The sequence below is a fragment of the Melitaea cinxia genome, chromosome 1 (genome assembly GCF_905220565.1).
Source record: "Melitaea cinxia chromosome 1, ilMelCinx1.1, whole genome shotgun sequence".
Taxonomy (NCBI): domain Eukaryota; kingdom Metazoa; phylum Arthropoda; class Insecta; order Lepidoptera; family Nymphalidae; genus Melitaea; species Melitaea cinxia.
Window position 1 is genome coordinate 13,180,913 of NC_059394.1, and position 21,778 is coordinate 13,202,690.

Below are 21,778 nucleotides of genomic sequence, written 5' to 3' on the forward strand. Positions count from 1 at the left end.
CTCACACTTAAATTATTAAATTCCTCTTACCTAAGGTTGTCTTTGGGTAGGTAAGAGATGTCTTTAAGCGATTTTTTTTCAACTATGTGTAATAATGTGTACCGGATCTGTAGGCAATAAAGTTATAAATAAATATATAAATTAGCATATTTTTAAATTGAGTTAAAAGATCTACATATCGATGCCTAAGAGCCAAAAAGGGTTAAGCGACATTTTTTGAGAAACTGAGTTATATATATAGTTAGAATCGAATACAACTATATATATAACTCAGTTTCTCAAAAAATTTTTGGCTGTTAGGCATCGATATACATAAATAATCAAAAGACATATCTGTGTCTTGGCAGTATGGTCACAAGGAGACCGATATGAACATTTTCTTGAAAATTTACGTCCATTTGGAACGCTGTTTCAATGTGGGTTGGCGAATATATTCCCTACTATGAGTAACGATCGCTATCAGGTGTACATGATAACAACTAGGATAGTCGGCTTAACGTGCTCTCCGAGGCACGGTGGGGAGACCCATAAGGTCTGCACAAACACCCAAACCACGGCAAACATCTGTATGACCAAAACAAATATTTGACATGTGCGGGTATCGAACCCGCAACCAGTGCTGTGAGCGTTGCGCCAATGCTTCGTCATAATAATATTAGGTGACGGTAAATTATAATAATTAATTTTCGTATTCGAATTTTCAATTTTACAATATTGTAGTTAGAAAATAAGTGTACATACAGAGTGGGGATGACAATACGACAAAAATTGATAACACAGGTAATACTAGTTTATAGGAGTATTTCAAAACCATCAAAAAAGTTCTAACGTCAAAATCAAAAAAATTATATTTTCAAACAAACTAAATAAGAAAAATATAATAAAATTATACTACAACATGTGTGACTATAGGTTCACTGACCTCTTATGACGCGCGGTGACACAACGAACTACTACGAACTAGGTACGTTGGTTTGTTTGGTCGGTCATAGTAGGTTACTAAATTTTTAAATTCTATCTAAAATAATTATCTTCTTATAATTTAATTCATTAATTTTGACATGATGTCGCCATTAGTGGCCATATTTTTTAATTTATTAAAAGGTCTAATAATTCTATTTTTTAACTCATCAACTGTATTTACGTCTGTTGAGTACAAGTCGTTTGTTACAAAACTTCACAGAAAATGCGGGATTAAGCATTGATCTTCCCGTATCCTCTGAAAAGCATTTGAAATAGTGCGGCCATCGGTTGGACAAATACGGGTGTTCCCATATCTCTCCCGGTACTTCTGTATTGCTAAATTAGCCTTGTCGTGGCATTCTCCGTAAACAAAAATCATGTACTCCGAAGCTGTGTAATTATAACGTGGCATTGTAAATAAAATAAAAACTATTCTTACTATTAACACTAGCGCCTAATTTCGCACAATTCACCTAATAACTATTAAACTAGGCATTTATTCTACGTTAATGTTCTTGTCACTATAAAAATAAAGCGTTAAAATATCGCACAATCACTCCAAGTCTTTCGAGATAATCCAATAATTAATTAAAACGAACAAAACTCGTGCGCATATGTAGAAAATTGACAAATCAACGCGTATGACATCAAGAAACATGAGTATCTAAATAAACGGCACAGAGACCACTGGCCGCTTGTCGCGTACGCGGTAACTCAGGGAAAAGCAAAAAACAGGTTATAACATGTTTTGTTTACGCTAGCCTATGCACCAGGGCTGACAGATGTACGATTTTAATCGATACGATTTTTTTTTTTAATTTTTACTCATGTACGATCGCTAGACTAAAATCATACGCAAAATGTACGATTTTTATGTTCCTATTACCTGGAAGCATTTCATAATTAAAGAAACATCATTCACCGGCAAGCTTGAATTTCGTTAATTTCCCTTACTTGAATGAACCTACCACTTTTATATGAATGAGGACTCTTTGAAAAATCATATAAAGGCTGTATTTGTTTGCTTTCTAATGAAGCTTATAATTTATCTTGTGGTAATAATTGCGACTTGAAAAAAAAATACATTTTGAAATAAAAAACAATTTGAAAATTATAAAACACTGGCTCAATTTGCTTTAAATTTGTTATGTTTTCCCCATTACAGTGCAATCTGTAATGTGAACGAGAATTCAGCGAAGTTAATTTAATCAGAACAAAACTTAGAAACAGTTTATCCAATGATACCCTTAAGGGCACATTATTAGCCTAGCAATTAATAAGAAGAAACGAAAATGATACGAATTTTAAGCCAACAAATTCTTTTGGTAAAAAATATGACCACAGAAAATTTTGTATGAGTGTGACAAATTTTTCTAGCAGCCCTGGCACAGCCAGTTGTCCTTTACACCGTTAGACGTTCTCAGGGTCATTGCAACACACGTGCCACGTTGATTGTTTTTTTCAGCTGTTGCAAGATTTAATATTTTAATGTAATAACGTGGTATTTTATTATTAATAATTGTTGTTATTGTTATTTGTTGTCTTTATCGCATTTGTTGAACTGCTCGAGCAAAAGTTTCGCGAATATTTTGATCTTGAAATAAATATAGTCAATGAAATACTTAAATTTATTAAATATTGTTGATATGCCATGTGTGCTCCCCGTGATATTACCTACTTGCAAAAACTATGTTAGATTCAGAATTTAGATTTTCAGAATTTAAAATTTAAGCATTAAAAGAAACAATAAATTTTTAAAAAACAAAAATTATAAAAAGAAAATTATTAGAATCATACTGAATATTAAAACTATTTAACAAATGTTTTTAATATGTCTTAACACAACACTGACCTACCAAAATAGATAACAATTTTGCACGTTTTTAAATTACGCGTACGCGTAATATTATGTTTGTACCGATCGCGCTCAAAGGGTCGTTAACCTGCGGGTGACCGTTTATTAATGTTATACAACACGTAGTAATTTAAAAAAATGAAAAATCATATTTTTTGACTAAACTACTGGATGTATTTTATTGATTTTTTGTATGTGGGCTTGGAATATCATTACATATACGATGTCAAAGTTATTGTCGTATTGTCATCCCCACCCTGTATATTGTAGTTAGCAAATAAGTGTAAATATAATAAAAATAATTAGTATATAAGAATATAAAATAAGCAATATGTAGAATAGTCTTGGTCAGTGGACTCGCGTCGACTTTTAGAAATTTGAAATTTTAAGACTAGTTATTAAGGCTTCTAGATTCTAAGTTGCGGTGAAGTACCGATGCATGTTAAAAAATAATAATAACAATATATGGAATAACAAAAGCACGGGCATAATAAGCCTGTGGATATATCACATAATTAAAAAAAAAAAAAAAATCAATTTTAATAAAACAAAATTTAGATACTATTATGACTTAAGGGGAGTACAGTCCGAGCAACCTTAAGTGCATAAATTATGTGATAAGTGATGCTTGTTAAAGAAGTAAAGTTAAATCACTTTGCATCTATAACCTTTCTGTGGAAACTAATATTGATTCTAGTGGAATATATCTTAACCAAAAGATAAACTTATATTTTTTATAACCCTTTAGAATTATTTATTTTGTCATCTTTCTCCTATTCACAATTTACTTAAATTTTACCAGATTACGAAAGTTTTAGATTCAAAGGGATATGTCTCATACATCAGTATTTATGAATAATTGTGTTTGCAGGCAAACGAAGAAAAACCGACTTCAATTATATCGACGAGTAATACAACGACACATGATAAACATCGGCTTTCGATTAAATTAAAAATCATTAAAATCGGTACACCCAGTAAAAAGTTATGCGGATTTTCGAAAGATTCCCTCGATTTCTCTGGGATCCTATTATCAGATTCTGGTTTCCTTATCATGGTACCAAACTGGGGATATCTTCTTTCCAACAAAAAAAAAAAATTATTATCAAAATCGGTTTATAAATGACGGAGTTATCCCCGAACATACATAATATATGTATATATACGGTCGAATTGAGTAATCTCCTCCTTTTTTGAAGTCAGTTAAAAATGTGCTGAAAGTTAATTGTGAAATTCGCACTTAAATCAGAAATTACGAAAAATAGGGTTGAATACTTCCAGTGAGTGTGTGTGTGTGTGTGTTCCATTCATTACTGAAAAAGGGGTATAACTTGACAAATATTTATTTTCGCGAATTTTTTAAGTTTTATCACTTTGCAAAAAAGTTATTTCCATAACTACAGCAAATAGAAGAACGTGAATTAGATTTTAAAAAAATCTCATTATTTTTTTAATTCCCACATTAAAATCACAAAAAGAGTATAACTCAACTTACATCACTCATCACAGGAGGCACATATTATATAATAATGTTTATCCTACTACTAAAAATCATATCAAGTTCCATTACGTGGTTTAGATGAAGTATGCATACATAGAGTAAGGAACATGAACGAAGTTGTTTTTCGCTATTTAGATAACTATATTGTGAAAATATAAAAGGATAAAAAAATACATGTAATAGTGTCGAGGTGCAATGCAATCAGTGTTAGACGAGAAACGTGGACGAGTTGTCGAGGTGAGCGACCGTCCGCCGGTCATCGTCATGTACCCGCACTGATTCATCGTACATTTGCAATATATACCCACAATAAATTATAGAAAATAAACAATTTGTTATTTATTAAAAAAATAGTTCTTAGGAAAAATTATTTTAATTTTTAATTTAAGTTTGATATTTTTTACACCAAATTCAAAAGTTTATGTACACTAAACATATATAATTTTAATTAGCACTTCATTAATATAATCTGTTTGGATAATGAGTTGATTACGACTATGTAAACTATAAAATACAAATCAATTATGGTAACTACCATCGAATTCAATTTGTAAAATTATACACAGACAACCAATTTCATAATATAACAATAATAAATATTATTTTAGAACAAGTCTCGCAGTTTTTTCGAATGCTATATCCTATAGTGCCTACTAATGTAGCTAATGCGCATATTATGTATTTTGGCGTTTCCCTCAATTGCGTAATATTGTAGACTAATACTATTTCTCAGTGTTAGTCCAGCAACTTTAATTAAGTTGATAGCAAGGACGTCTACTAATCTCATATAGAGTGGATATATCGCTAGATTTCAATTATGATAGCTCGACCGATTTGTCTGTACTAGAGCTCCAATAGTGAGATTATTCGAAAATAAACGAATTAGAGCTTAAGTTTTTATCCTAGAGCGAGTAAGTAGCGGTATATACAGACGGCACGTGTTGTATTGAGAGGCTTCGCATTATATGGAGTGTATTTTATTAGATTATAACATTATGCCCATGCAGAATTCTTAGATTAGTAAATATGAACTGGTATATATTGCTATAGCAATAGATATTGAATTGGGTTAGAAAGTAGAAACATTTGTGGTGTATCTAATATAAATAATAATATTTTAACAATAAAGCTAAATTTAAATAACGAGTGGAATGCTCTTCTTTGATAACTGTTTATGTTAATGGTCATTGACATCATTTTAGGCGTGAAATGTTTCCAGTTTCGTGTGAATTTCCTAAATATACAAAATATAATATAAAAGCATTTTTTATGCCCTAGCAACCACTCGAGCAAAGTCGGGTTCGATTCCGTTAATTCGCATAAACAACATTTTTAACCGACTTCCAAAAAAGGAGGAGGTTCTCAATTCGACTGTATTTTTTTTTTTTTTTTTTTTTTTTATGTATGTTACATCAGAACTTTTGACTGGGTGGAGCGATTTCGACAAATTTTCTTTTAATCGAAAGGAAGTGTGTGCCAATTGGTCCCATTTAAATTTATTTGAGATCTAACAACTACTTTTCGAGCTATATCTAATAATGCGTTTTTACTTGACGCTTTTTTCGTCGACCTACGTTGTATTATACCGCATAACTTTCTACTGGATGTACTGATTTTGATAATTCTTTTTTTGTTGGAAAGGAGATATCCCTAGTTTAGTACTATGATGAGGAAACCAGGATCTAATGATGGAATCCCAGAGAAATCGAGGGAAACTCTTGAAAATCCGCAATAACTTTTTACTGGGTGTACCGATTTTGATAATTCTTTTTTTGTTGGAAAGAAGATATCCCTAGTTTAGTACCATGATAAGGAAACCAGGATCTGATAATGGGATCCCAGAGAAATCGAGGGAAGTTCTTGAAAATCCGCAATAACTTTTTACTGGGTGTACCGATTTTAATAATTTTTAATTTAATCGAAAGCTGATGTTTGTCATGTGGTCACATATAAATTTCATTGAGATCTGATAACTACTTTTTGAGTAATCTTTGATAACGCGCAGTTACTTGAGTATTTTTTCGTCGATCTACGTTGTATTACTCGTCGATGTAATTGAAGTCGGTTTTTTTCGTTTGCGAGCAAACACAATTATTGTTTGTTAGATTTTGTGATCCCTAAATTCCAATATCCTTATAATTGATTAAAAGCTGATAACAAAGTGGCTAACAAAAGAAAATATATAAAACATAGAAACTAAAACAAACCCTTGCATATCGGGTCAAAATACAAGAATAAACATTTTTGACTTAACACTTTTTAAATGAAAAAACTAGCGATACCGTTAATGGTGTCTTTTACTCGAGAAATTCTAGAATCGAAACAAGGTTCTCAATTGTATTTCCTAAAAGCAACATTAAGGGCTACTGAGACGTGGTGGCCTATTCCGATGCAAAATTCGGCCAAACATCTGCGCAACACGACAATATGAATGAGGTCATCGGCTTGTGCTCAAACTGATAGCAGTCTCCAATTGACCTCTATTACTAATATATGTATGCTTAATGACCGTTTAAATAAAAACAAGGTGAAGTATAAACTATTTTATTACAAACTAGCTGTGCTTGCGATTTCGTGCGCATGGGATTAAAAAAAAAGTTATTGTTCAGTTCGCAGAGTTATAAAATCAATAAATTTCTAAAATAAAAGTAGCCCGAGTTACTCCTTACTACAAAATGTTATTTTGGTATATGTACCGTGTATACTAGATGTATGCAATTAGTAAAAAGTGGTTATTTTAATATTACAAACAGACACTCCAATTTTATTTATTTGTATAGATATTTTATTATGAGTACAACCTACATGTTATATTAGCAGTAGACTGTGAAGTATTTTTTTCTGTAATAATTCCATATTCATTTGACGAGACGCCTTTTATCTTATTCAGTTTATGAACTTTATTCAAGACATTGCAAAATAGCCCTTATCCCAAGGAAATTTCATTTGATATTGTGAAATACTGTTATACTATTGTCTTTAATAGAAAGTGCAGTATGGCCTCAGATCATGACTGGCATAATAATTACGTATCACACTTTCAAAGGACCTCTCCCGTTTTGTTTCCTTTAAAGATCATATTTTTTTTAAAATATACTAGCGACCCGCCCCGGCTTCGCACGGGTGCAATGCTGAAACTAAATATACTACAGAATGTCTTTATTTATAGTGTGAAGCTAGCTTATGACATGGTTATTAACATAATAACAACAATATTCAAATAGCGTCGTTAGATTACACGTTGTTACAGAATGCGTTGAGGAAATAAAGGTTCACTGCTCGTACCCGGTAGGTGATAGCATGATAATATGTAGCCTATATGTTGACCCGACTTCTTAATAATATTCGTGCCAAATTTGAAGTAAATTCATGCAGTACTTTTTGAGTTTATCCCGGACATACATACAGAGTTACAGACAAACAGACAAAAATTCTAAAAACTATATTTTTGACTTCGGTATCGATTGTAGATCACACCCCAAGTATTATTTTAAAAAAATATTCAATGTACAGTTTTGACTTTTCTACCAAATGGTAATAAATAATGGTAATGGTAATGGTAATTATATGTATAGATATATAAAAACTCAAACAACATTTAAGATACATATTTTATTACTTATTATAAGGTATAGTCGGCTGAAATATCCTTATATTGTTGCTAAAATATTCATTACACACGTTAAGTAAAATGGTGACAGGTTTTTTATTACGGAAATCGATATAAAACAGTTAAAAGTTTATCAAGGACATGTGTAATGGCGTCACCGTCGTGGTGGCCATTTTGTTGTATTTCCAATTTGTAAAAATATAAAATGAATGTACTTTATTACATGAAAAGCATATTGTAGATACATAACGAAAATAGAGAAACGTTTTTATTAGGTAAGATTAAGGTGGGGGTTAATAGTCGGGTTAGAGCACACCCTGCGGCGGAACGCACCCTAATAAAACGCCAACAACCTTGCAAGGTCGGATGTGGTTTTCGTGTTATTACGATGTTCAAAAATTTCTTGTTGTATTGTATTATGTTAAGTAGCTTTAATTACATTTCACGGTAACGTGAATGTAACGCACAGAGGCTACTATTATAAAGAGCTCAATTTTTACAACGTAATCTTATTTTAATTTTTATTGTTGCTATTTTTTATCTCCTCGTTTTAGAAGATTTCATATAAAATTCTTGGAATACCATAGCACGGATTTGATCGGAAAATCTTTAAAATTTAATTTTATTTCAATGCAAGAGTGTCGACTATAATTTACTTTATTTTTATACCTATAAATAATAACATTTTTAGCAAATTTATAATTTAATAAAATCTTAATGTATGAAATCACTTATAAGTGAATATTTTTATTACTATAGTAATCCATATAAATAAAAATGAATGTTGCTAAGCGCATAACTCGAGAATGGCTCGACCAATTCGACTAATTTATTTTTTGTATGATCCTTAAGGCCCACCGAAATATTCATATATTAAAAAAAAAAAAAAATAATAAACAATTTTTACTATTTGACAGAACGAAGCCTGTTCGGGCAACTAGTTTTAAATAAAGCAAAAGTTAAAACACATTATTTATTTTTAACAAATTAATTGATAAAATATTGCGTGAAATATTAAATATTTTCAAACACACTGCGGTGGGTCTGTCCTTGTCCAATCTATTGTTACTTCGAGTATAAATGCTGAATGGCAACTGTCTAGCAGTTCGCCACCGATGTACGTACATAGCGTACAATATCTGTCTTGAGTAAATAATAGCATATAAGACACACATGTGGGAGGCACAAATGATTTATTTTTTTGGCTAAAATTTGTCTTTTAACTAAAAGTTTTAGATACTAGTTATTTGGTCTTTCCAGAGACGTTGGATTTTATAGGAGATTAGGATCATTAATCTCTAAAATTACGAAACAGTTTCTAAACGATGAGAATATACTAGACATATTATATTAGATACGAATTTCATCAATACGAACTCGGTGAACAAACAATTAATATTTTAAATGATTCGTGAAAGCGACCTTAGTATATATAATTATGTATAAGGGTAAGAAAATTCTCAGTCAGTTCGGCCTGTTGCAGTCCACTGCTGGACATAGGCTTCCCCTAGCTCGCGCCAGACATCCCGGTTTTCCGCAATCCTCATCCAGCCTACACCGGCAATCTTACGTAGATCGTCGGTCCAAAAAAAAAAACAAGTCTAATTCAGTTAAATTGTGTTTTTACTAGGATAGTTTTGGGGTAGTTCTGATTTTTTTCATTCTATACGTATTATGGGGTGCTGAATCCGAATCTGAGGTTTTTGTACAAAATTTCGTAACGAAACATTGAAAATCGCAAAAAATTCTACTCCTTTTGTTTTTTTTTTTTGCCTAAAACTCGAAAACTATTAAATTTTTGTAGCCGGTTTGTTTACAGAAATTAAAGAACTTAAAATTTTCTACAAATATCACTATTTAGTTTTTTTATTCAGTACAACTGTTCGGTCTCAAATTTGAGTTGAAAATTTGCAATTGTCAGCGGTCTCTGCAAAACCCACTTTTTACATGCCAAAAGTTTTTTTTAATTAGAATGCTATTATTTGATAAATTTCTCCTACTTTACTGCACAAGTAATTAAGAATAAAAAAAAGGATCGAAACTATTAAAATTCAGTATCAAAAAAAAGGGGGAAAAAAGGGGGAAGGTAGGACTTAGAAAATATAACTTAAAATGTCGTTGCTTACGATCAAAATTCGGATTCAGCACCTCAATATACGTAGAACGTAATACCTATTAGTTCTTATACATATACCTATTACTTCTTATACGTATAGCGTATATATAACGTCAGGCTTTTATTTTATTTTAGAATTGTCTTTATTCTTTTTCTTTTCCAAGTGAAAACTAATTTGACAGAAATGAGAACGTATATAGCAGACAGACTTTAAGTCACGACAATATCTATTTTGCCAAATATAAATAAATATAGTAATAATAGTACATCGTTGCTAAATCATATCAAATACAAAAAAAAAAAACAAAACATTTTTATTCAAAAATAGTTTTGTTATAGTTGTTTACATTTTTTTCTTAATAACTACGGTTTCTGTAGGAAAAATTCACTAGGAAAAATTCATTGTGAAACTATTTAAGACTCAAATGAAAGAAAGTTTACCAAACTTGCCAAAATGTAGCATATTATTATATTTATCTCACTGAGGTTGGGAGGGCATAGCGGGAAATATCCTGCTCAAAATCTGGATGAGCCCTTCTGGGGAAGTACCTTACAGAAGATTACAGCTATATAACACTGCACTCAAGGAGTGTTGTATTTTTTGTGGAGAGTAAGGTGGACAGAGCTCATGGGGACAGGGATAGGGTTGGGAACGCCCTTGCGATGCTTCTGGCGTTGCAAGTGTCTATAGGTACTGTAACCGCTTATCATCAGGGAGGCCGTACGTTTGTTTGCCAACCCAGCAGTAGAAAAAAGAAATAGCTCAGTGATTGTCATTACGACACGATTATGGGAAACAAAACTAGATTAGACCCGTTCTAGTTACATTAGTTTATAACTGTTTTTTACGCCTCCTACTTTTTGGCAAGCATAATCTGAACAAAAATAACAAAGCAGATGAGTTTATTTGTTTGTTTAACGGTCTAACCTTGGGATATAAGGAATCTGTTTGAATTTTTTATTGTGTTAATCATTCTGTTTACCAGTGCTTTTAGTCTTTGAAAATGGTAAAAAGTGAAAAAAAATATAGTAGGATGAAACCCATTGTAAAAGAAAGAGTACATCGAAAATGAAAGGAAAAATAAGTTACGGGCGATCTGAGGTCGGGAAGTGGTAGCGGGTTTAAGGCTAAAAAACGGTTTATCTCGATATCCGGCTAAACTAAAAGTCCTATGGAAAAAAAATTAATGGCAAAGTTGTAAGTAGTATAAAGATCTAAAACTTTTGTATTCATACTTTTTCATTCAAAATTCATGTGAAAAATTCAAAAGTCTAAGTTTTTGGTTTATTTTTATTTTTATCTTTTACAAAATTCTTTTTTTTTTTTACAAAATCCGGTGAAAACTTACCTTTTTAACCGACTTCCAAAAAAGGAGGAGGTTCTCAATTCGACTGTATTTTTTTTTTTTTTTTTTTTATGTATGTTACATCAGAACTTTTGACTGGGTGGAGCGATTTCGACAAATTTTCTTTTAATCGAAAGGAAGTGTGTGCCAATTGGTCCCATTTAAATTTATTTGAGATCTAACAACTACTTTTCGAGCTATATCTAATAATGCGTTTTTACTTGACGCTTTTTTCGTCGACCTACGTTGTATTATACCGCATAACTTTCTACTGGATGTACTGATTTTGATAATTCTTTTTTTGTTGGAAAGGAGATATCCCTAGTTTAGTACTATGATGAGGAAACCAGGATCTAATGATGGAATCCCAGAGAAATCGAGGGAAACTTGAAAATCCGCAATAACTTTTTACTGGGTGTACCGATTTTGATAATTCTTTTTTTGTTGGAAAGAAGATATCCCTAGTTTAGTACCATGATAAGGAAACCAGGATCTGATAATGGGATCCCAGAGAAATCGAGGGAAGTTCTTGAAAATCCGCAATAACTTTTTACTGGGTGTACCGATTTTAATAATTTTTAATTTAATCGAAAGCTGATGTTTGTCATGTGGTCACATATAAATTTCATTGAGATCTGATAACTACTTTTTGAGTAATCTTTGATAACGCGCAGTTACTTGAGTATTTTTTCGTCGATCTACGTTGTATTACTCGTCGATGTAATTGAAGTCGGTTTTTTTCGTTTGCGAGCAAACACAATTATTATGTTCAAAACACACTGTAATTTTTTTGATTTAAAATATTTATTTTTCACCTTATTTTGACCTCAATATCGAAAAAGCACCCTCATTTTCAATCGAAATTCATGTCAATATATCACCTTTTTTTCAAAAGTCGCAGGGTTTTTTTTTGTTGAAATCTATACTTCCTGATGGTGTAAAAAAATATACCGTACTATGGTAAAAGTTCTCAGAAAATTTTGTTGTCAATGAACTCACGGCAGAAGCTTATTTTTTTTTTGTAAATCGTGTTTATTGGAAATCATATTTAAATAAGAATGACATACTGATGAAATATGATAAATATTTTTCGATCTTAATAATAATAATAATTAATATTTTTCGGCATAATAATAAAAATGTTCTTTTTTTTATATACTTAGGAACGAATTAGATGCGTATCGCGCGTATACGCTTCAGCCTGTAATATCCCACTACTGGGCATAGGCCTCTTTTCCACGTAGGAGAAGGATCCAGAGCTTAATCCACCACGCTGCTCCAATGCGGGTTGGCGGATATATTCCTTGTATTTCACCCTAGAAAACAAATCGACCAATGTATTCAACATCGACATATACCATTGTTCTTTAATCATATAATTTATATGGGTTTAATCGTCGCAACAAAAAATATTAGAGGAATTTAATTTATGATGATGTTATAAAATCACGACTTTAATTTTAGCATACTTAATGTGTGAAATATTATTATTATAATATACAATAATTGTAACTACCTCTCCTCTTCTCTCAAAAGTATTACGATTTATGTAGGTATATCAACTCAGATAAATGATTGCGAGATGAGAAGGCAACGGTGCGTCATTGACATTATTTGAAACTGAACTGTATGTCACTTTTAATGTAACGAGGTTATTATTTAGTTTTTATCAATTACCATGTTATTCTTCCTCAAATTTAATGAGGGTATCTAAATTAAGTATTTAAATCATCACTAACTGTTAAATTAACAACAATATTGAATAATAGAATGACAATTGAAAGCGTTGTTACTTAGTAAGCGAGATAGATATAAAAAAATCTTGTTGATTTTAGCTTCTACGTTGTGCTCGTAAAATTACATAGTAAGAGGTCGCCAGTCTTTTGTTCTACTCGTATACAGTAGACAATAAACAACGTGATGATAAGTACTAAGTGAATTAAGAATTAGGTTCAATCAACTGGGTCAAGATTACTTACTGTGTGTAATATCATAACAAAGACGCATCGTAAATCACGTTTAACCGCAATATAAACTTCTGATACATCACGATTCAGGGTTTTTTATTATAACAACAGCTTGTTGTTAAATTATTCTCAGTTATGTGCCATTTCTCGAACAACAATGCATATTGATGCGAATCGGCTATGTAAAAAAACAAATTATCAATGTTTACTGTTTGTATATGTTATACTTTTTCGCTATGAAAAAAATTATAATTTATACACTATTTTGCACATTAATAAAGTATTGATTGATAATGATTTTTTTTACATAGCGAATTTCATCCGTTTGAAAATTCTACTTTTTTAAAATAAATTAAAATTCTACAATCTGTCTTTCACAATAACGCAAATTCTAAGCCTGATACTGTAAATGAAAACGTTTAGGAGTATATTTAAGTGTGCATTATACAAAAACATTACGACGAAACACATAAATAACAAACAAAAACACACTTAATGTAACAGAAATTGCAATAAATCACTCTACCTGCAATATTAGCTTATACAACCCAATCGCGAGTTATCGGAACATTAGAGTTGGCAAGCCACGGGATCCGCATTGTCGAGCGAGTGGCGACCGATGCGGAAACGTAAACTGACCCACTCTACTCTTCCACTTAACCGATGCAAATGTTAATTACGTACCTTCTGAATTAATATCTTTGATCCATTCTCTTTCGTTACTTCACACAGAAATTGTTTTATCTTACAATTCCAAGTATCGTTTAGTTACAACTTTATGTTACGTAATTTAAATATACTTAGGAATTTTATGTTTATATTACAATTTTTTTGATGTATTAAATACTTAAAATCATAATGGGACTTAGAGATGGGGAATTTCTTAAATCTTTTATGGTCCTCATATATTATTAAGAGAATTTGTACGATTTTGTATGATTCAACGTAATGTGCAATTAATATCAAATAAAGTTTACATCATGACACATTTTAAAATTATTTAACAATAAATCAGTATTGAAGGTCAAGAAATCAAAATGGGTAACGCACAGCGTAGTAAAAATTCCGAGCCCTAAACAGCAAACTAATGGCTTAAGGATAAATAATGGAGACCTTGATAAGTTGATACTACAATACTTTTAAGTACAACTAAAACGTACTATACAATATACACTATTATTTTTCCATCCCTTACACGGCTGCTCTGTTTCGCAACAGAAGCGGTTATTATGTGCGTGGAAAACGGGCATTATTATTGTATTTATTCTTCAAAAAGACACACTAAAATGATCACCGCGGTTGTCGGTACGGTACGGCTCAGAGACCATATTCCACTTAATAGTGGATAGTCATTTCAATTCTAAAAATTAATTATTGCCGATTGTTATTATTTCATATTTTTATTCAGTAAAATCGCATCGCTCTGGTGTAGTAGTGAGTGTACCGCGTTGTACAAATATTTCTTTCCGGTCTGGTTGTCTGTTCTTGTGTGTCGCAGTGGAGGACCGTGGTAGATTAAGCTCCGACCCTTGTCCTATACGGGGAAAGAGGCCTATGCCCAAAAGTGGGATGTTACAGACTGAATTAATAACGAGAAAAATACAGCAGTAATACAATTAGATGACCTGATATTTCAACAGAATGTCTTATAAACAATTGTGAGCAATTATTAGAATACCAAAACTGTCAAAACTTTAATAATGAAAGACAATAATGTCTTTATCCCACGAACATAATGACAGGTTGCGGAATGGTAAAATATTCTTAACATGTAAAGCTGCTTTACATAGAAAAACCTTTATAATAAGTTACAGATTTACCCTAGAAACACGCGAACATAAATAAATAAGTAATGACATATTAAACATACAAATATAGACCAATTCTTGGTTTTAATTTTTTTTTTAATTATTGAATTTATTAGCAATGAATATTAATACTGAATAATAGTTGTAATTGTCTAGACTTTACAGACAATATAATGCCTATATAAGCAGTTTCATTTTTCTAAATAAGTATGAGTATTAAATCTTCCGTTTTAATTTAATAACTGTAACAAATACCTTGACCTATACAAAACATGTATGTAATTTATTTTTGCTAGCGTTTCCGGATACGTAGCTTAGCAATTCGTGAGTAATCGCCACATTATGGATTGAATATTTGTAAAATCGTTAAAAATATGTAATATTAGCAGTGAAGAGCTACTGTTGTTTTTCATATGTGTAAAAATAATTTAGAATACAAATTTTATAGATGAAAAACTGCACGTGCATTTCAATGACAGGTTTATTGAACTTTCAAATGAAACAAAAAAAAAAAAAAAACCGTAATCATTAATTTAAATTCAATAGATAGTGAAAATTGTATTGTGTTTAAATTGTATTTGTATGTGGTCAAGTACTGCAGCTGTTGCTGTGTGGTCAGCTAGTTACAATAACTAGCTGACCCTGCAAACGTTTCTTTGCCATATATGTTATTAACCCGCTTAATCCCCCTCCACTCCCCTTATAACTTAGGGGTATGAAAAATAGATGTTGGCCGATTCTCAGACCTACCCGATATGCCCACAAAATTTTATTAAAATCGGTCGAGCCGTTTCGGAGGAGTTCAATGTTTAACACCATGACGAGAATTTTATATATTAGATATTGTATTTTATCTTGAAAAAAAAAAAAAAAAACTATAGAAGTAAAATGATTGAATTGGAATACATAAAGTTAATTTTTGATGTGGGCGTGGGTAGTCTTAATCTTATGTAATTAAATAAAAAATTGCATCGATAGATTTTTAATAAATTAATTTTCTTAGACATGGTAATTTAGATTGTTTTAAAAAATCGAATATGTATTATTAACCTTATTTCTTGTTTAAAAATAAGAGGAAAATAATAGTATATCAAAATTCCTGTTTTTTATAGTTTTTTGTCAAAAAATGTATGGTTAAGTACTGCATAGTTGTCCCACTTATTAAAAACCTAAAGTAACATTTAATTTTTAAACACAACTAAATTGTAAAATATATAGTAGGAGATCCGAACCAGAGATGAGCTTCACCCATATGTTTAATGGATGAAAATTATTTTATATAATAAAATTATCCTGAAAAAGCTGGCCAGGCTTCATTTAATTAAAAATTGAGAAACTTATTTTCATTTAAAAATGCAGTTTAATGAATAAATTTAAAAACTCTCAACAGTATGAAGCCTATAGAAAATGCAGATGTTGGGTTGTCTGTTATTTTCCTGGCAACTACTGGGTTGGCAGGTATAAAAAAGGTTATTAATATATATTTTCCTAGAGAAAGTAATTAATCCATATGTTTGATAAATAAATCTTATATCAAAATGAGCGCTGTTTCATTGCAAATACGATGACATATGTTGCATGCAAAAAGTCTAGTCTGAAAGGCGGTTGCCGAATATATTATAGCCTGGCTAAATTCCAGTCAACTTTTTCACAGATTTTCTTTAACATATTAAAGAAGATAAGTATTTAATTTTTATCCATTAACGACTATTACAAATTTTATTGTTTTTGAAACTATCAGTGACACAGGCATGGCACAGGCAGACACAACTGTTCCTTTAGTTAGAATTTGTAAAACAATCAATTTTTATATAATCGATCAATCCAAAAATATCCATAAACATGTTTTAAATGTCAATGCATAACTTGTAACTTAATATTATTTTTGTTATTTGTTGTTAAAGTGACCATAATAATGTAAATTCTATAAAAATTTGAAATTACTACTAATTATTCTACAAGAAAGCCTATGCAATACTAAAAATAAACAAATCCACACTACTTAATAATGCTGATGGGATGTAAATTTTTAATAAGTAAGATTAAGCGGTTAATAATCTGCGTATTTGAAGGTACATGTTTATTACAAAATATATTTATTACCATTGTATGGTTTGCATTATCAGCAATTTTTTTGATGTAACTATGTATATTGGTGATGATAGAATCTATCATCTCCAATTACAAATCTTAAAAACAATTGTAGCCATATATATAAATAATAAATACAAACACAACTCCTTGAAATTATTTAATTACTGCAAAGTAATGCCAATACATACTAAAATAAAATATACATTATTAATAGAACAATATTGTAATTCAAACATTCAAATAAAAATGAGTCATAATAAACTAACAAGAAATATTACAAATCGCACAATAAAAATACCTAGACATAGTCCCTTTCTTAATAAATAATCTGCTATCGAATTTAAAAGAAAAAATTCAAAAAAAAACAACTATAAAAACATATTTAAAAAATTCTTTGTGGACCAACATTAAGAGAGAGAATGAAATGGCCGCATTTATTATTATTATTATTATTATTCTTTAACCACTTGATGTTCTTTTTTTTTTCTTTCCAATTATATTCACATGTATAGTCTATTAGTTGTAAAGCTTTATATCATATTTTTATATTAGTACATAATATAGTGTGTACTTAAGTATTATTACTTTAGAAACACAGTGCACTGTTAAACTGCTAATTGTTTTTGCTGTACTGTTTATCACATAAAATATCTATTTTTTTTTCTGTAAGTAAATAAATAAGTAAATATCAAATTAAAATATCAATAGTTAATTAGTTGTTATGTATATTAGCTATTTGATATAATTATGATATACTATTTAAACATTTTTCTTTATATAACTATATCGGCATACAAACGTACGTAAGGCTCACCTGATGGTAAGCAATTACCGTAGCTTATAAGAGACGTCTGTAACACCAGAGGCATCGCAAGCGCGTCGCCGACCCCATCCCCAGTTCCCCACAGGAGCTCTGGTCACCTTACTCACAAACAGGAACACAACAATGGGTGAAAACAGTGTCATTTAGCTGTGATTGTTTGTAAGGTACTAAGTCGGGGTGCTCCATATTTTGAGCAGGAAATTTCCTGCTGTGCCTTAGCTCAGTTCAAATATTAGATGCTTATGAAAAAGTGTTACACAGGTTCTTGTTTTGATTTATATTGATACACCATCTAGCACTTGAGACACTAAAATCATGGAAAAAATGATTTTAGTAAAAATGAGTCATATTATATATCATAATTATATCATATTAGTTACGCAATATATATCTTGTCTATGAGAATATGTATGACCCCACTTATACTAAAAAAACCATACTAAGAAGAACTTTATACTAAAACAATAGAATTCAGATAATTTTATGTTACCAATTCAATGTAAAATGATGGTAAATATACACTGTTTATACTTTTCCATATTGTAGGAGGTATTTAATTACTCCTATTGAAATTTTTATAAGGAAACTTGTATCCTTTTTGTTTTAATATTTTTGTTTCTATTACTTAAATTGTAATGATGCTATAAATGTTACAAGTTAAAATGTACAAGATTGAATAAATATCTGTTGATATTTATTATATCATTAGTAAAAAATTCTATAAGATTAACTCTAAACAAAGCAGGGTAAATATTTACTTGCAAAATATAATGTAGGTAAAGTACATTATATTTGTCACAATCTCATAACTATGGAGTGTGAATGAAAAAAAAAATATATAAATAAAAACATTTATTTATATAATAATGAACCCTTATTTCTCTCGGTATTACCATGGCTTGAGAAGGAGAGGACAGGGTTTTCTCACAGTTTGGAGGAGGTTCTTATGAAATATTAAATTAAGCAAATTGACCAAAAAATCAAAAAATTTCAGAACATATAGAGATTATTTAAACTTCTCTTGTTTGACTGGTTACAGGAGACAAAAATATCTATAGGTTCAGCTAATATTACTAACTGATAGATGATGATGATGATGATTATGATTATTATGAAACTTTAAGATTTATCTATCTTTTGAATATCTTATGAAATATATTTAAACTTTTACATAGTAGCCAGATGTTTGTTTTATGTGTTTATATTGCAAATTTTTCAAATATTTGTATTGATGTTAAATGGAAATGGAAATAAAATTACAAAAAACAGGATTTAAAATTAAATATAATTTTAAGGTTAATCTTCTGTGACATATTTATAGAACGTTAAATGTCAATGGTCTTTGTAAGCAGTATGCCAATATGAGAACTGCTATGACCTTTCTTTCAGTAGGTATATTTTGATGTAATTTACTTTCGAAAATCACGATCTGGTATATATAAACATATGTTTATAAACAAGGTCATTATTACGTGATATTTAAGATCTACATCCATACTTTACCCTTTACTTTCTCAACATTAAGAAATTGCTTTTCCAAATGAGGATATTTGTTTGTTTTGCTTTCGATACAACTTGCTCAATGAGAATTAAATATACTTAAATAATAAATATGGGATTTGTTTATACCGAAAGGTTTGAAGCTGTTAAACCTAAGTGTTCAATGATTGCTTACCTAACATTAAGGAGGTACTTTACGTTTACGAACTATATTTTGTACTTTATGTAGCATTCTAAGTTTTAATTCTAAAACAAAAATATTCCTTCGTCTACTTACAATCAATGTAGGTTCTTTGCAAAATGCGCACGGCTAAAGTAAAATAAAATCTCTTTGTGAAAGGTAACACAGCACTAAAATTGATTACACTGAAGGTATTCCAAATTAAAGTTTGAATTCTGTATTCGATGCACACAACATACGTTAAATGCACAATATTTTGATTTTTACTAATAAAATGTCAACAAAATTTTAAATTTTTATCAACTCAACACTACACAACACACAGCATAATCTCACTGACTGTAACTTTCTAATTTCTGTAGTCTTTGGTAAAGAACAAACGTGAAGTTATCAACGAATAAAAACAAAACAATGGGTGAACAGCTGTTCTAGAACAATAAAAAAAAATATTGTGGTGCCATCTCCTGACACAATTGTAACTAATATTAACTCAACTTATCAATAGATAGTGCTAGTAGTATTTCAGAACAAGTAATTAGTGACATCTATTATATTTTTATGTTCTTTTACAAGTTCGAACTATGAATTGATTTTCACTGAACTCGCTAGGTGGAGTTTTAAATATAAACTACAATAAATGAGTTTCAATAATAACTTAAAATTTATTACAATATTTGCGCATTTGTGTATGATGTTGCTAAATATGAACAAATGATGAAAAGAAGTTTTTGTATGTTTGGGTAAAAAATGGGCCCCTCCGGGATTTGAACCCGGGACCTCCTGCACCCAAAGCAGGAATCATACCCCTAGACCAAGAGGCCACATCAGTAGACTTACTAAAGATACAATGTATTTGAAATTGACTTGTTACCTTTTTGATTTGAAGTAATCTATTGGTATTTTTAACCGACTTCCAAAAAAGGAGGAGGTTCTCAATTCGACTGTATTTTTTTTTAATGTATGTTACATCAGAACTTTTGACCGGGTAGACCGATTTCGACAAATTTTGTTTTAATCGAAAGGTGGTGTGTGCCAATTGGTCCCATTTAAATTTATTTGAGATCTAACAACGACTTTTCGAGTTATATCTAATAATGCGTTTTTACTTGACGCTTTTTTCGTCGACCTACGTTGTATTATACCGCATAACTTTCTACTGGATGTACCGATTTTGATAATTATTTTTTTGTTGGAAAGGGGATATCCCTAGTTTGGTACCGTGATAAGGAAACCAGGATCTAATGATGGAATCCCAGAGAAATCGAGGGAAACTCTCGAAAATCCGTAATAACTTTTTACTGGGTGTACCGATTTTGATAATTTTTAATTTAATCGAAAGCTGATGTCTATCATGTGGTCACATATAAATTTTATCGAGATCTGATAACTACTTTTTGAGTAATCTTTGATAACGCGTAGTTGCTTGACTATGTTTTCGTCGATCTACGTTGTATTACTTGTCGATGTAATTGAAGTCGGTTTTTTTTTTTTCGTTTGCGAGCAAACACAATTATGTAATAGTTATCAAAAAGTTTTGCATTCAAAAAAAGAAAAGGTTCTGTATGACAAGGACTGAAGGTTTGAGAGATTGTTTTAATAATCTCCAACGCAAAAAGATGGGTGTTATAAATTTTATTCCAATGTGTGTGTATCTGTGACATCGTAGCTCTTGAACGGCACTACACTGATTTCGATATGTTTTTTTTGTATATTAAAACGAGTTTTCTTGCGGTGGTTCTTAAGCGCAATTGGTAAAAGTCGATCCAACAGTTTAGACTATTACCTCTTTTCCAAAATGACGCAAGGCATTTTCTACATAAATTGTATTTTTAACAAAAAAATAAGTTTTTACTTTGTTCGGGGATAACCTCATCGTTTATGAACCGATTTTGATAATTCTTTTTTTGTTGGAAAGGAGATATCCCAAGTGTGGTACCAGGATAAAGGAACCAGGTTCTGATGATGGAATCCCAGAGAAATCGAGGGAAACCTTCGAAAATTGTAGTGAAGGCTA

The 21,778-nt window shown here is 30.6% G+C and overlaps 1 protein-coding gene and 1 non-coding gene across 3 annotated transcripts in view; both read right to left on the reverse strand.

The window, feature by feature from the left end:
• Positions 1–20,126, reverse strand: part of LOC123657223 (solute carrier organic anion transporter family member 5A1) — a 52,699-nt gene extending 32,573 nt beyond the window's left edge. The window contains exon 1 of one of the 2 annotated variants that reach the window (XR_006743674.1): positions 19,861–19,888. The gene's annotated coding sequence lies outside the window, so the exon portion shown is untranslated. Of the gene's footprint in view, positions 1–19,860 lie in introns of both variants that reach the window. The other variant, XM_045592802.1, reaches the window with a different exon arrangement.
• A 387-nt stretch (positions 20,127–20,513) lies between these two features.
• Trnap-ugg lies at positions 20,514–20,585 on the reverse strand. Its single transcript has one exon. It is a non-coding gene; the product is annotated as a tRNA-Pro (tRNA).
• Between the last annotated feature and the right edge of the window lie 1,193 nt (positions 20,586–21,778).